The sequence below is a fragment of the Accipiter gentilis genome, chromosome 19 (assembly GCF_929443795.1).
Source record: "Accipiter gentilis chromosome 19, bAccGen1.1, whole genome shotgun sequence".
Classification (NCBI taxonomy): Eukaryota; Metazoa; Chordata; class Aves; order Accipitriformes; family Accipitridae; genus Astur; species Astur gentilis.
This window is the reverse complement of record NC_064898.1, coordinates 12,057,715-12,071,452: the sequence shown is the minus strand read 5'-3', so window position 1 is coordinate 12,071,452 and position 13,738 is coordinate 12,057,715. Positions and strand designations below refer to the sequence as shown.

Sequence of the window (13,738 nt, the reverse complement as noted above, 5' to 3'; positions counted from 1 at the left end):
ATCCACTCCAACTGGTCTGTCACTACTTGCTACCATAGGCACAGCTATAAAGGACCTCCTGGAGTAGCAAGTTCCATCCCCTTCCTGGGAGCCTTAAGGCATGCACTTAGTACATTGTTTCATATCTACATGGGTACATTTTAATGCATGCCTCAATATCGCACAAACATTTTCCTTTATCATGCATGATGCCACAATTAAATTCATTAAGAAATTAATAAAAATGAAAAACAATCTTGAGCCTGAATTAAGAAAAAGAAAGGTTTGACTATTCAAGGTGACCATGACCTATTTCTGCATACTCTGTGCATTACTCAAGTGAACACTACGTTTGTGTGCAGACAAAAGAGTATTTTGTGCTATAAAATGGGTAGTTCTGTGAAGGGACATTTTTACAGTAGTCTCATTTTGATTGTTCACAAACATGACAATTTCTTTTAGACAAATTATTGTCAATTTTTTAGGCTTGACCTGGTAAAATTTAGTAATTGTAAGAAATAAATGTAAAAAATAAAAAGGAAATATGTATATAACTGTATATACACTTGCCTGCTGTTGGCCCACAATTGAAACATGTTTCCCTCAGAAATAATGAAGAAAATCACCTTCAATATTTTATACCCCAGGCAGCTTTTATTTTCAACTTTTGAACTTTTTCATTTCTATCTCTGAGGAAAAACTTGCCTAGTAGCAATGTAAGGTAAAATGGGAATGACAGCTTGAAACACGAGAGGATTGCCAGTTTTCATTATAAGTCTGCTAAGTTCCCAGCTAGAAAATGTTAACAGCCAGAAAATTATCCTTGGAGAGGTGTTTCAGTTTCCTTCACCATGAACAAAGTGCAAGATTTGTATTAGCATGCATGTATTGATTTTGATTTTTTAATGTGTTTCATTTGTTTGAGTTTAGGTGATATCCATGGATCCAGTGTACATCTTAAGAAATCTTATTTGTCTCATCTATCTTCTGAGTAAATTTTTTAAGCGAGCTGCTCATGCCCCAGACATTTTTACAAAGGAAGAAAATTTCTAGATGAAAGCTCAAGTGAACTGTTCCCATTATGGTTCAGTAAATGCCTTCACAGATTTTTTCCACACAGAAGAAACCTCATTCCCTCCTTTGGAACCTACTGCATAGTCTGTTTGCAAATATTTTTTTTCCGTTACCTACCATTCAAGAGCTTATTGTGCAGGTATAGGTTTTAAACCAAGTAACTCTTCATTAACATGATACACGGATAATTTTCCTGGACAACTGCTTGAGAAAGAATGTTCATGTTTTCAAGGGGATGCAGAGAAAACATTGTGGCTTTACCCTACCAAAAGGAAAATGCTATAGGCATGCATGATACAAAGAGAGAAAAAAAACCCAACCAAACACAAAACCAAACCAAACTAAAACAAACAAACAAAAACCCCCAAATACCAAAACCAAAAAAATGTAAGATGATAAGCAGCGTTTTGTCAGGAGGCAGATATAATTAGGTTCCTTGGAGGGCCACATGCCTCAGTAATTGTCTTAGTAAGGGGAATATTCTCTCTCACACATTCAGCATTTTCAGATTTCAAAATGACCTGCCTAACATGAAGTTTTAGGCCTATTAAACCAGACACAAACTTTTATGTTTTGAGGTTGTACAAAGAAATATCATTTCTTGATTATTTGTATTTCTTGCAAAACTGACACCTTCATGTGATTCATGACTCAAAAGAATCTGTTGTCCTTTTTGATAAAAATTAAAGCATTGTTCCACCAGATAAATTCTGAAGATATTAACCATATGCAACATGAACTTCGCCCACATCATCGTCCTTAATCTCAGCAAAGGTAAACCCCAAAATACGGAGCTTGCTGTTGCATCACAGAAGCTGAGGAATCTAGTAAATACTACAGAGGACTGCATGTAGTATACTGTTTGAGGAAGCACATGTAAAAAAAGAAAATAAAGCTTGATTTTTCCTCTTAGTTTCATTTGAATAATCAAGCTCTAAATTGGAGCACTTAAATGGAAGTCAAGGAACTTGGAGTGTGATGAAGGAAGCAGTAATCAGTTTGAAAAGTTGTTGAATATCTGATGAGCTTTGAATATGTCAGATTAAGTTATGTTCTAGAAAGGGAGGTTCCCTGAACAACTGCTAGTCACTTTAAATTATTCTGCATTTCAAACAGGAAATCATCCAATTAGACTAACAGCTGCAGAGATTGGAATAAGCCTTGCATATTAGAAAATTAAAGAAAATGCAGCTGAGTACTATGTAAAGCAGCTAAGGTAAGTCATTTCCCCTCTCCTTTTATCTAATAAAACTTAATTTCAAGGACTTTTAGGATAAGACAATAACTGCAAATTTGTTACATGTGATTAAAACTGGGAAAATAATTTACCACAAATTGTGCTGGATAATTTTAGCTGACACTTCAGATAGATGTTCTATTTGTCCTAAACTATCCATTGCTTTTTTCAAGGTGGGTGGAGACATCTGTATTTCTTCTTTTCCCAGGTCAGTTCCAATACCATCACTATTATTTCAAAAGTTTTTAATGAAGATGAGCAACACTATTATATTGGAATGACTCTCTAGCTAAAGAATCATCTACATTTGAAACTTTCTTCTAGAAGACAGTCTGAGATTGTAAACTACAAACTATATGTGAAAAAGGAAAAGATAGTTAAGGTCAGGAAAAACAGTAACTCAGTAGAAGGTGGAAATGAAATTTTATATAATAAAAAAGTCCCTCAACAAACAGAATTCTGATGCCAGAGAAAATAGGATGATAAAAGAAAATAATATTGAAGATACAACTTACTATTTATACAGTGTCCTATAAAAACACCTTGAGCATTCTACTGTATCTGAGAAAAGAAATAAAACCAGTAGACTTTTACCTAGACACTCTCCATGTAGTTTCAGGAAGATATAAACCAGCCTGTATGTCAAAATTATATTTACCATTTAATAACTGGACTAACATTAGACATCAGTCTCTAAAAAGACAAAGCAGATGGAGTGATGAAGTGTCAACTACAAATGAAATTATAAAGTTATTTCTATTTTAATTTTTGTGATGAAATGTGTTTTAAGCCAAGAAGATGTTAACACAGTAAAGCTATATATTTCCATAATGATTCTCTTAGACACCTACAAATACCGTCTTAGTGCTTTTGGCAGTGCACATCCCGTAACTGGCCTTCCAGAGACATGCTTCATTTTTGAAGAGGTTGTTCCTTAAAGAACCTCAGGTTAGATAAGGACTTTGATTTTTTTAACTCACCATGCACTAAATATCAGGGCACATTCTCATGCTACATACACAGTTCCTCCTAGAGGCTTTGCACCTAAGTGTTTTGCCTGCGGTCTTTGTCCCTTTAATACACACACAACATCTTGTAACTTACCACAAGAGTTCACTGAAATCACAACTGAATCTCTAGCAGGTGGAGATACAGCCTTTAAAGTGCTGCAATTCCTCTCAGCTTGTTTCAAAATGCTTCCTTCCCCTGATGCTTTTTAAATGAGCCTCAAACCATAATTAGGAAAAAGTCTAATAATTTTCCTTAAAATGTAATTTCAAATCGTTTCCTTTAGAAGATCTTTAACTAGTGTTCAAGCTTTGAAAGTCTTGATAGGATCAAAGACAAACTCGGCAGGAAGAATATATAGAGGAAGGTGACTAGATTATTTTACCAGTATATATTCACCTCACATTAAGATTTAGCCAGCTCTGGAAAGATTAGATCTGAATTGCCACTGAAAGGATTTTTTTTATTATTTTTTTTTTTTTTTTTTTTTTTTTTTAGTTAAAATGCAAAATTTCAGTAAGAAAGTGGAATTAAAGAAAATCCAGGAGACACTTCCTTGCCTGCTGATAGACAAAGAATTCATAGACTAAGCTGCCCCTAAGGACTGAATTTTCCTAGACCTACAGATGTAATCAGTCAAAAAAAAATTCTCTAATCCAAAAACTGTGTGCAAAAAGTACAATTTAACTTTAAATATGGATTAAAGAAGGTGTTTAAATGGTTGACGGAATCAAAGGTTGAAATATGTTCAAATGAAAGGTTCAAATAGAAAGCCTGGGTTTTTTTAGGTTACACAGAAGATGCTTGTCCTTGGAAAAATTATAATCTGCATTAAAATGTTACATTTTATATTCATCAATGTGTAGAGTAATTATCTAATGGATTGGTATCAAAGAGTAGTGTAGCACTGCATTAACTCAGGTTGACAAAAGCATGGCAATCACTCTGGCTGCTGCTGAAATGCAGAATTATATGGTAAAAAAAGAATGTCTTTAACACTACAGAACACTGTGTAATTATTGTGGTATCACAACCCAGACTGGACAGACCAGGGATTCATGTTTAATTTAAAATTCCCTTGGGCTAAATTAAGGTGAAACGACACCAAACAATCAGTGAAAGTTTTTATTCATGACAGAAGCAAACTGAACTGGGGAGGTGTGGTAGTAGGTGGCAGGGTTTCTCACAACAGGAATTGGCATAAGACTACTCTGTAAACCATGTAACCCAGGGTAACCATATACATCAATTCAGGGAATAAGGAGATCCCTCCCGTTGAGTCAGGAGGTTCAGAGCAGACCCCCTTGCTTTCCAGACTCCTCCTCAGAGAAGGGTCTAGGGGCGGCTGGACCCACTCTTAGTCTCAGACTTGGTCAATGGTTTATATCTTGAAACAGATGAGGTGTAGGGATTGTGGAAAAGGAAAAGGAAAGAGAGAAGAAGACAGAGAGAGAAAAAGGAAGAGAGAAAGATTTCACTGGTCCTGGGTCCAGCGTTGGTTCAGTCAGCCGAGGGGTCCAGTCAGCCGAGGGGTCCAGTCCCGGTGGGCTTGCGCACCCGGGGGGCTCCAGTTTGTGGCCTTTTATCATCCTTGCCCCTCCTTCGGGCAGGCACCCAAACTCGTCAGGTGAATGAGCAGTTTGTGAGCCTTTGGGCTTGGGGGTGGTTTGTGGAGTAACTTCTCCTTCCCTGCAGACGTGGCCGTTGTTGTTTGATCTTTGTATCAGAACAGCTGATCAGAACAGGGAGCTGCGCGCCCTCCAGCACGCCCTCCCCCTCCTGTTGCTGATGGCTGAGCTGATGGGCTCTTCACCTGGGTTCCTTGCTGTGCGGGGTTTGTCTTTAAGCAGAACTTGCCCCACCACAACGCTTGAGGCCTTAACTCTTTCAGTCTCTCACATGTTTTCATATGGTCCAGTCCAAAACACCAAAAAGAGGCATTGGCCTACTGCTCTCAAAGTGTGACTGATCAGTGCGCACATCACCGAACAGGTACCTGAAATCTTTTCAGTTTGTGCAGTAAGTCCAGCACTTGGCGTTGATGCTGACATACAAAACAGGCAGAGTCCAGAGCTGCCCAGCTGCCTGCAACATCACTGCTCTCAACCAGAAATGAAGAAAAAAAAAAAAGGGTTTCCAATCACACCCATGGAACTTAATTTAGCCAGGAGACGTGTAAACACCAGACAAGACTGTTTCTTGTATTGTTTAGTAAGAGTCACTTAATTTGACTGTAGCACATCTAATGTATGTGAGATGGTATAATCATGATGCAAGGCCCATTGAAAATCAGCTATAAGTTTTCCTGTTTTTTTAAAGCTTCTCATGCTTGGACTTGAAGGCAGTAGTTACCTGGAGGAATCTTTTTCTTGTGGTCACTAAGTGCTGATTTGATCTAGCAATGATAGTTTGTATGATCAGTGTATGCTGATGTCGTGGCTTTTTCTTGTATATTCAGAGATTTTAAACTGTTTCATAGACTGTTTCATCTAAGTAACTCTTTTTAAACTGTTTCTTTTGAGCAAAGGAAGAGTAACTGCAATCATCCAGTCTAATCTCACACATACCACGAACCAAGACTTCCACAGATGAGCTCCCCACTCCTGTTTAGTCACAATATTTGAAAATAGGATGCATTTTAGAAACATGTCCAGCCCATCTCCAAAATTGTTCACTACAATGATTGTTGTATTGCTTCAAAAATTGAACAGCTGGCTGGTATGAACTTTACTCTTGAAAAAATTAGAGGTTAATATCATAAATGTTACTCCCCACATAGTTCTGAGAAATAGGTCTTGCCAAACTAATTTCATTTTACTTTTATGAGATTATAAGTTTATCTGACAGATGCACAAGTGCTAGTGCAATGGATTTCTGTAATGCATGACTTGATGCCACACAACTCAGGGTTAAGAAACTTGAGTGACACAAAATTAGTGTGGTGTGTATGAGGTGGATTAAACACCGATTAAACAGTAGATTTCAAAAAAGGACTATAAATAATAAATTGTGAACAATTAGGTGAACTTCTGTGGAGATCCTATGAGGAAAAACTATTTGGACTATAATTTAAAGTATATCTCAGCTCTTGTTGAAAAAGCAAAATCATTGTCAATTAAAAAAAGTCCTTTTCACCATTCACAGATAGCATCAAAGAGGAGTGTTTGGCTAGGAGGAAGTCAGACAGATGTGGGAAAAGGTAGATTTTTCAGAAAACTGATTTATTTGATGTGCATATACGCATATATATATAAATTTATAAGTATTTATATGGCCAAACGTTGGAATATCTCTCATAGCTGCAGACAGAAAGCTTTCATAAAAAAGCAGTGACAATGGAAAAGACTTAAATACTAGTGGATGGTCTTCTGAATATGAGCATTTACTCTGGTGCCACAGCCAAAAGGGTTAATGTGATCCCTCCATATATTAATGATGTTAGTACTGGTGGCCAAGGGAATAACATTTCTCATATTGAAGAGCTTGGTGGAAAACTGGAGGATTCAAAGGAGTGCAACAAAGCTTATTAAAGGGTTGAACAAAGCCTTAGAATGAAAAACCTGAGCAGCTCAACTGATTAGTTCAACAGGAACACAAATGGGTAATAGATCAGAATCTATAGGGAAAAGACATGTAATAGTGAACTTTTCAGTCTAGCAGAAAGTGTTGGAAGAAAGCCTAAGTGTGAAAGCCAAAGATGGACAAATTTAGATTAAAGTTCAAGGATATTACTAAAGTGAACAATTCAGTATTTTCATTGGAATATATGTACAGATGTTCATTCTCCGAAAATCATCATAAATAATCCACAAGGCTTTAGGCAACTTGGTAAGTTTTCTTAAGTACTTCCCAATAATTATTCACATTTTTCTCTTTAGTTTCTATTTACCAGCTGACTAAGCCCATAATTATCTGTATGCATGTGAAACTAGCTCCTGGTATGCACCAGAGAATGTGTGTTATTGGCTTCCACACAAGTGTAATCAAATCATGATCACTTGCAGTAATCACCATTAATATTTAGGCTTGAATTAGTTCTTCAGTACCTCTAAAAACAAACAAAAAAAAGGACTAACCTAGAATTTACTCTCTTGGAATGTTACATTTTAAAGATTAGAAAACTGTCACTAATAATTTAAAGAAATTATTTTGGTGTTAATATTGAAAGAAAAAAGAACTCCAGTATGCTTCTGTTTAAAGTCCCTATGTTTTTACTGTGGGGTTTGGGGAAGGGGGTGTTGTCCAGGTTTGTTTTTTGTGTTTTTTTTTTTATTTTAAATCATATTTTCTAGACATGCTTGACAATTTATCTCATTTTCTCTGTTCTGCTTTGGCTTTCCTTAGCTGACATGAGAAACAATGAGTCCCTCATCTTCTCTTTTATTAGTTAGGAGACTACTCTCAAGGCCAGCAAGACCGTTTACTTCCAAGTTTTCCTGGATTCAGAAAAAAGGTAACAACGCATTGACTCCCTTTTCCCCTCTTGTACATTTGACCTTTATTAAATGGATTTAAACCTAGTCATTTTAACATTCTAACTAAGGAAATTTTCCCATCAGGTTTCAGAAATATCAGCTAAATTTTTGCACATACGTCAGCAATTCTAGCTTATTACCAATGATTCTGAAATTGGTGTATAAGCAAATAAGAATTTTTTCTCCAAGGCCTTATTGCTGAAGATATCATTTTGCTGACATCTTAATTTTCTTCTGAATTAATAATCTTCATCTGCTCCCTTTTTTTCTACTTCAACATATTTTTTAATAAAAACTATATGAGAAAATTACTTTAGTGAGACAGAACTAATGTAATTTAATCTTTACATTGATATTTGTTTGTATGTATTTGTCTACTTTATTAATTATTTTCCTATTTCAAATTATCAGCATTTTGGAGAAATGAAAGCTTTTGAGTGTATTATACACTTAACTGTAATACAGTATTTCTTGATGAGTTAATATTTACATTGTTTTCTTTTACTTCAGATACATTCAGAGGAAATTCTGGTCATTAATAAACTTTGTTTTGTTTGATTCTTAACTAATTTGGAAAGAAAAAATAGTTTAATTTAATATGAAGTTATTATTTATAATTTTTTCTCACATTTTTAATCAAAGCTGACAAATCCTGAAATTAAATGCTAAGATGAAATGCTGAAAAATACTGTTTTAAAAGATCAAAATCAAAATGTGAGCTTTTCAAAACAATCTCTATTAAAAAGTCATTTCAAGTAATAGGGAAATTTCAGTGACCTCAACACTGCACTCTTTAGTGAATTAACTATTCATTTCATTATTCATCTTTGTTTCTTGAGCCTATCTGGATAGATTGCTCATTCCTCTTCCATGGAAAAGAAATGACTTACTCATTTTTCTTGGCTGATGTTGCAATACATCTTTCCCTAAAAAGATTGTAGGACTGGCAGGAACAAAAAAGGGAAAGATTAACTGTCTTGAAGCTACACATTAATGCTTGGGATGCATGAGAAGAAAAATTAATGTTTCCCTCTTCCCTGTGGGTCTTAAAGTGGTTAGTATTAGACAAGGTTGCTCATAATGATAATTTTTTTTTTCCCTTGTTATAAATTATATCTGTTTTGAAGGGGAATACACAAGGCACAGAACCTTGGTGTTTGACAAGACATGATCTTGCACAGAGCTTATTTTCACTGGGTCAGCTCAGAGAAACTGGTGAAACTAGGAAACTGTCCTGCAGAATTGGCTTTCTTTTTTTTTCCTCAACTTAGCAGTCACTTGTGTTCCTTTCCACACTGAACAATAATGTGAATTTAGTGGGTTTGTTTCCCAGAAAATATTGCGTTCATGGTATTTTTCTATCCATAGTCTGAAGACCACCATCAGTTCCCTGTCACGTGGTCACTTGGATAATTGCAGTCCTTAAAGAAATTATTACTTTCTGGATATCAAGAATGTGACCGAGTATAGGCACAGAACTGCTACACGGTATTTTGCATGTTTATTCAATAATATAAAAGGGAATGGTCTTGTAAGATTAGAGGCACAGTCACTGTCTGTATCGATGAGCAGCAGCCCTTGAGTGCTCTGTAAGGACAGGCGAGCCAGGAGCCAAAGGTGGTAACTGCACTGGCAGGGCAGGGCCCTCGCTGACAAGGGCGCAATGCCACAGTGCCGGAGCAGCAAAGAGCAGAGCAGGCTGGCAGCGGTGACCAGAGCCAGCCATGGTCCAGCCTGCCAGGTGCATCTATAGTGACAAGGCAGGGCTGAGACTGAGGCAGAAATTCAAGTCAGAGGGACAGGATCAGGGCTGAAATCAGGCTGAAGCACTCATGGCTCACAGTTTTAGACAAAGCATCTCAGCTCCACCTCCAGATTACCGACACTGGCAAACACTGCCCTTAAATCACAGAAATGTTGAAGGTGTAAAAAAGAATTTATTCACTGTAAATTAGGTCCTCGCTGGCACCACGGGATACTTTTAGACTGATACACCTGGAAGACACAAGAGACTACAGCTACAGATCTGTGAAACTTGAATGGTGCTAATTTTGGAGGAGTCCCACAGACTAGGATGAAGGAATAGTTCTCTAACAGTCTAACGTGCAAGATGGAATAGTTGACTAGTTGAAGAGAGCAGGGAAACCGGTCATAGAAAAGGGAAGCTTTGCACAGAGTAAAAGCATGATAAAAGACAAAAATAACTGCAGAGACAAAAACCAGTATAATTCTTTTTAGTCTCATGCTCCTAATATTGTAATTAACATTAAAATTAACATATAAAAAGTTAATTAACATTAAAATGAATATTTATGGGGAAAACCTTGTACTATGTATATTTAATGATCATATTCTCTATCAGAAATCCCAATACAAAATTTCTGCTGCAGTATGGAATAATGTGGAAGAGATTTCAAATTAATTTTTCTAAACAGGAATGAAAACATTTTTCTTAAATTGCAAAAATATAACATTATGTCACAGATTTTTTCTGCAAAACACTGTGATGCAAAACATAATACATTCAAAAACTGTTGTGATTATCCGTATGAAATGCTTGAAATTATTTACTTCTTAGCTGTTCTGATGTAGTGTAAATGTTAAGAAGTTGCCTAGTTTCTCTTGCTTGGACAACTTGTTTTTGCACTGCCTTTCTTACCAATCAAGCTTTTTCCAGGATGTTAACACCGAAAGAAGGATAGTTCCAAGGAAAAAGAGACCGTTACCTGTGATTTCAGGTAAACTTCCTAATCTAACGATAGTTTGCACAAATTATAGATACTATATTCCAAAGACAGTGCCACAGTGACTGTCATGAATTAAAAAGACTGTTTCATTAAAGTAGTCTTATAACATTATGGATGAGTTTCAGATGGGATTAATAAAATACGTGAGATAAAGACACATAAAAGTGATGTCTACATATATCTGTCCATCCGAGAGCTATGTGTCTAGTCTCCCATTATAACTAGTGGAGAACTGATCATTAAAATCAGTGAAGACTACAGAGATATTCAGCCACCTACACATAGTTATATAGTACTATCTGTGGTTCTTCTGGGCATCTAAGATACCTAGATGAGGCTAACATATATGGCACAAACCTAGAGAAGCCATACTCTCCTGGAGTGGTAGCTAGACATCAGGCACCTAGGGTGTTTCCAATGGCCCTAGATGCCTATGCATGACAAGTGAATTACTCTCCTTGTGCCTGCTTTGCCAAACCTCTCTGTGGGTTTCACTGAGTTTATAGACCTCCAGCAACTATAATGGCAGCAGAGATGCCTACCTTCTATTGCAGTTGGTTGACCTTGGCTGGCTGCTGGGTGTCCACCAAGCCGCTCTGTCACTCCCCCCTCCTCAACAGGACAGGGTGCGAAAAATACAAACAAAAGCTTGTAGGCCAAGATAAGGATAGGGAGATCAATTGCCATCATGGGCAAAACAGACTCAAATTAGGAAAATTAATTTAATTTATTGCCAATTAATCATAGTGGGGTAATAAGAAAAAAGAAAAAAACCTAAAAATACCTTTCCCCCATCCTCTCTTCTTCCCAGGCTCAACTTCACTGCTGACTCTTCTACCTCTTACCCTGAACAATGCGGTGGGGTGGGGAATGGGCATCGCAGTCAGTTCATAATGCTTTTTTTCTGGTGCTCCTTCCTCCTCACACTCTTCCCCTGCTCAAGCATGGGATCCCTCCCATGGGAGATGGTCCTTCATGAACTTCTCCAATGTGGATCCTTCCCATGGGCTGCAGTTCTTGATTACCTGCTGCAGCACAGGTCTCTTCCATGGGATGTGTTCCTTCAGGAATGGACTCCTCCAGCATGCGTCCCCCATGGAGTCACAGGACCTGCCAGAAAACCTGCTCCTGTGTGGGCTCCTCTCCAGGGGCCACAGGTCCTACCAGGAGCCTGCTCCAGCATGGCAATGATGTCTGTACTCTGCCCAGCTTGCTTCTTGGGAGCTTATGGTGTCTCCTCACTATGTTCTTCATGTTATCAACCAATTAACAGTAGAAATATATAGCAGAAATATTGCAAATGCATAGTGGGAAAATGAAAAAAAAAAAAAAGTAATATTGAGGAAATGATCAAGAATCTGTATCTGCCCCCTCACAGACCAGCAGCGCAACTACTGGGCCATAGAACCTTCCTCCTAATTCCTCTTCTTCAGACTCTAATTATGTGCTCGTGTCCTCAGAGTAGCATACTAGCAAAGTAAATTATGCCATCCCATATGGTGCATATGGCCTGGTGTTATGATACTCTTGGTGTTTAGGGGGCACCATTAAGAACTGAACTTAAAATCAAAGTATTCCTGCATTGCTTTTTCTGTCATATTTAAAAAGATTATGTATTGACATTTACATTCTTAGAAGAGCTTTACAAATACGGGATCATGGTTAGACAGAAACATGAACTTCACCTTAGGGCAGAATTCTTGAAAAACAAAATAGCCTCTCCACTGATTTTGTGTCTTGGGAAGCATAAAGCTGAAAGAATACAGATTTGCATACCTTTACTCAATGTTGCAGTTACATTACACCAGGAAGCCACTTGATTTTACTAGATATTTTCCAAAATCTATGGGATGTGGTGCAAAAATTACACTTAAAATATTAGGTTCAATCATAAAATAAGAAAAAAAATGTGAGACTGGACATTGACAAGGATTTCAGAGAATAATCTTTTCTAGGAACACCAGTTTCAATATTTTTTACTCCTCCCATACTAATTTTCTACTGTTTATTTACATTGTTCTTTTGAATTTTATTTGCATTTTTTTATTTCTTTCTTGATCTTTGAATGCTAATTTTCTATGGTTTGGTACATACACAGCATAATAGTTCAAATATTATTTATGTAATAGCTTACATAATAAATATATAAATAAAGAGATGCAAAAATCAAAAGATGCTTCATTCCGTTGGTCTTGGAAAGCCAGGATTCAGCTGTTCTTGGAAAAGTTTGTAGTTATATTATCAGATAAGGTTTATATAAGCATAAAAATTCCCTAGAGTTTTTGGATGGCTTGATAAGCTTCACTTTTCTTAACTTTCACATGTACAAGAAGTTTAACCTGTGAGATAGTTTATGGAGGTTTTGCAGTAAATGTTATAGGGCGGTCATTGATAGTAACTAATGGTAGACGAACTTATCAAAGTGAGCATTATTCAACAGATAATATTATTGCTTCAAGCTGCAGTCCTGGTTGCCCTAATATTTTCTTAAATTTTCAATAAAAGCAAAAATGACTAGATAATTAAGAAATGCTTAAGTTTTTGGAACAAATTGTTTAGGGGTTAGATGTCATCATCACTGCACAGAAACATAAGGTGAAATACACAGTCTTGTCAGCAGAATGGTAAGCGATTGTTTTCACCTTGATGCTTTTGCTCAGGGACAACACTTGTCTGCAATACCCATGTGAGGGAATCTGAATCCAATGGGTCCAAGTTGGTGGGCTATGAACTGCTCTAGGACAAGTAATTTTCCGTCTTTCCTGCTGATACTGCATCCTCTTTTACATTTTCGTTGATCCAGCAAAGCAAATGATGGATGTAACCGATGTTGTTATGTCATTCTTCTGAAAGGTCAGTCTTCTGCATCTAAAACATAGCTAGTTGAAAGCTAATTTGGTGACAACAGTGCTATCAGCAATTCTGTTTGAAGTATCAATAGCATCCAATTGAAGGCCAATTGAAAACTGAAGGCCAATAGCACCCTGGCTTGTACCAGAAATAGTGTGGCCAGCAGGGCTAGGCCAGTGATCGTCCCCCTGTACTCAGCACTGGAGAGGCGGCACCTCAAATACTGTGTTCAGTTTTGGGTCCCTCACTACAAGAAAGACATTGAGGTGCTGGAGCGTGTCCAGAGAAGGGCAACGAAGGTGGTGAAGGGTCTAGAGCACAAGTCTTATGAGCAGCAGCTGAGGGAACTGGAGTTGTTTAGCCTGGAG

At 37.1% G+C, this 13,738-nt stretch overlaps 1 long non-coding RNA gene across 2 annotated transcripts; it reads left to right on the top strand.

Annotated features, from left to right (window-relative positions):
- Positions 1–1,772: 1,772 nt before the first annotated feature.
- LOC126048422 (uncharacterized) lies at positions 1,773–12,598 on the top strand. 2 transcript variants are annotated; one of them, XR_007508860.1, is made up of 5 exons: positions 1,773–2,269; positions 7,686–7,751; positions 9,142–9,261; positions 10,451–10,511; positions 11,332–12,598. It is a non-coding gene; the product is annotated as an uncharacterized LOC126048422 (long non-coding RNA). The 2 variants fall into 2 exon arrangements; XR_007508859.1 differs by lacking the exons at positions 1,773–2,269; positions 9,142–9,261 and having other exon boundaries at positions 7,576–7,751.
- Positions 12,599–13,738: the final 1,140 nt, after the last annotated feature.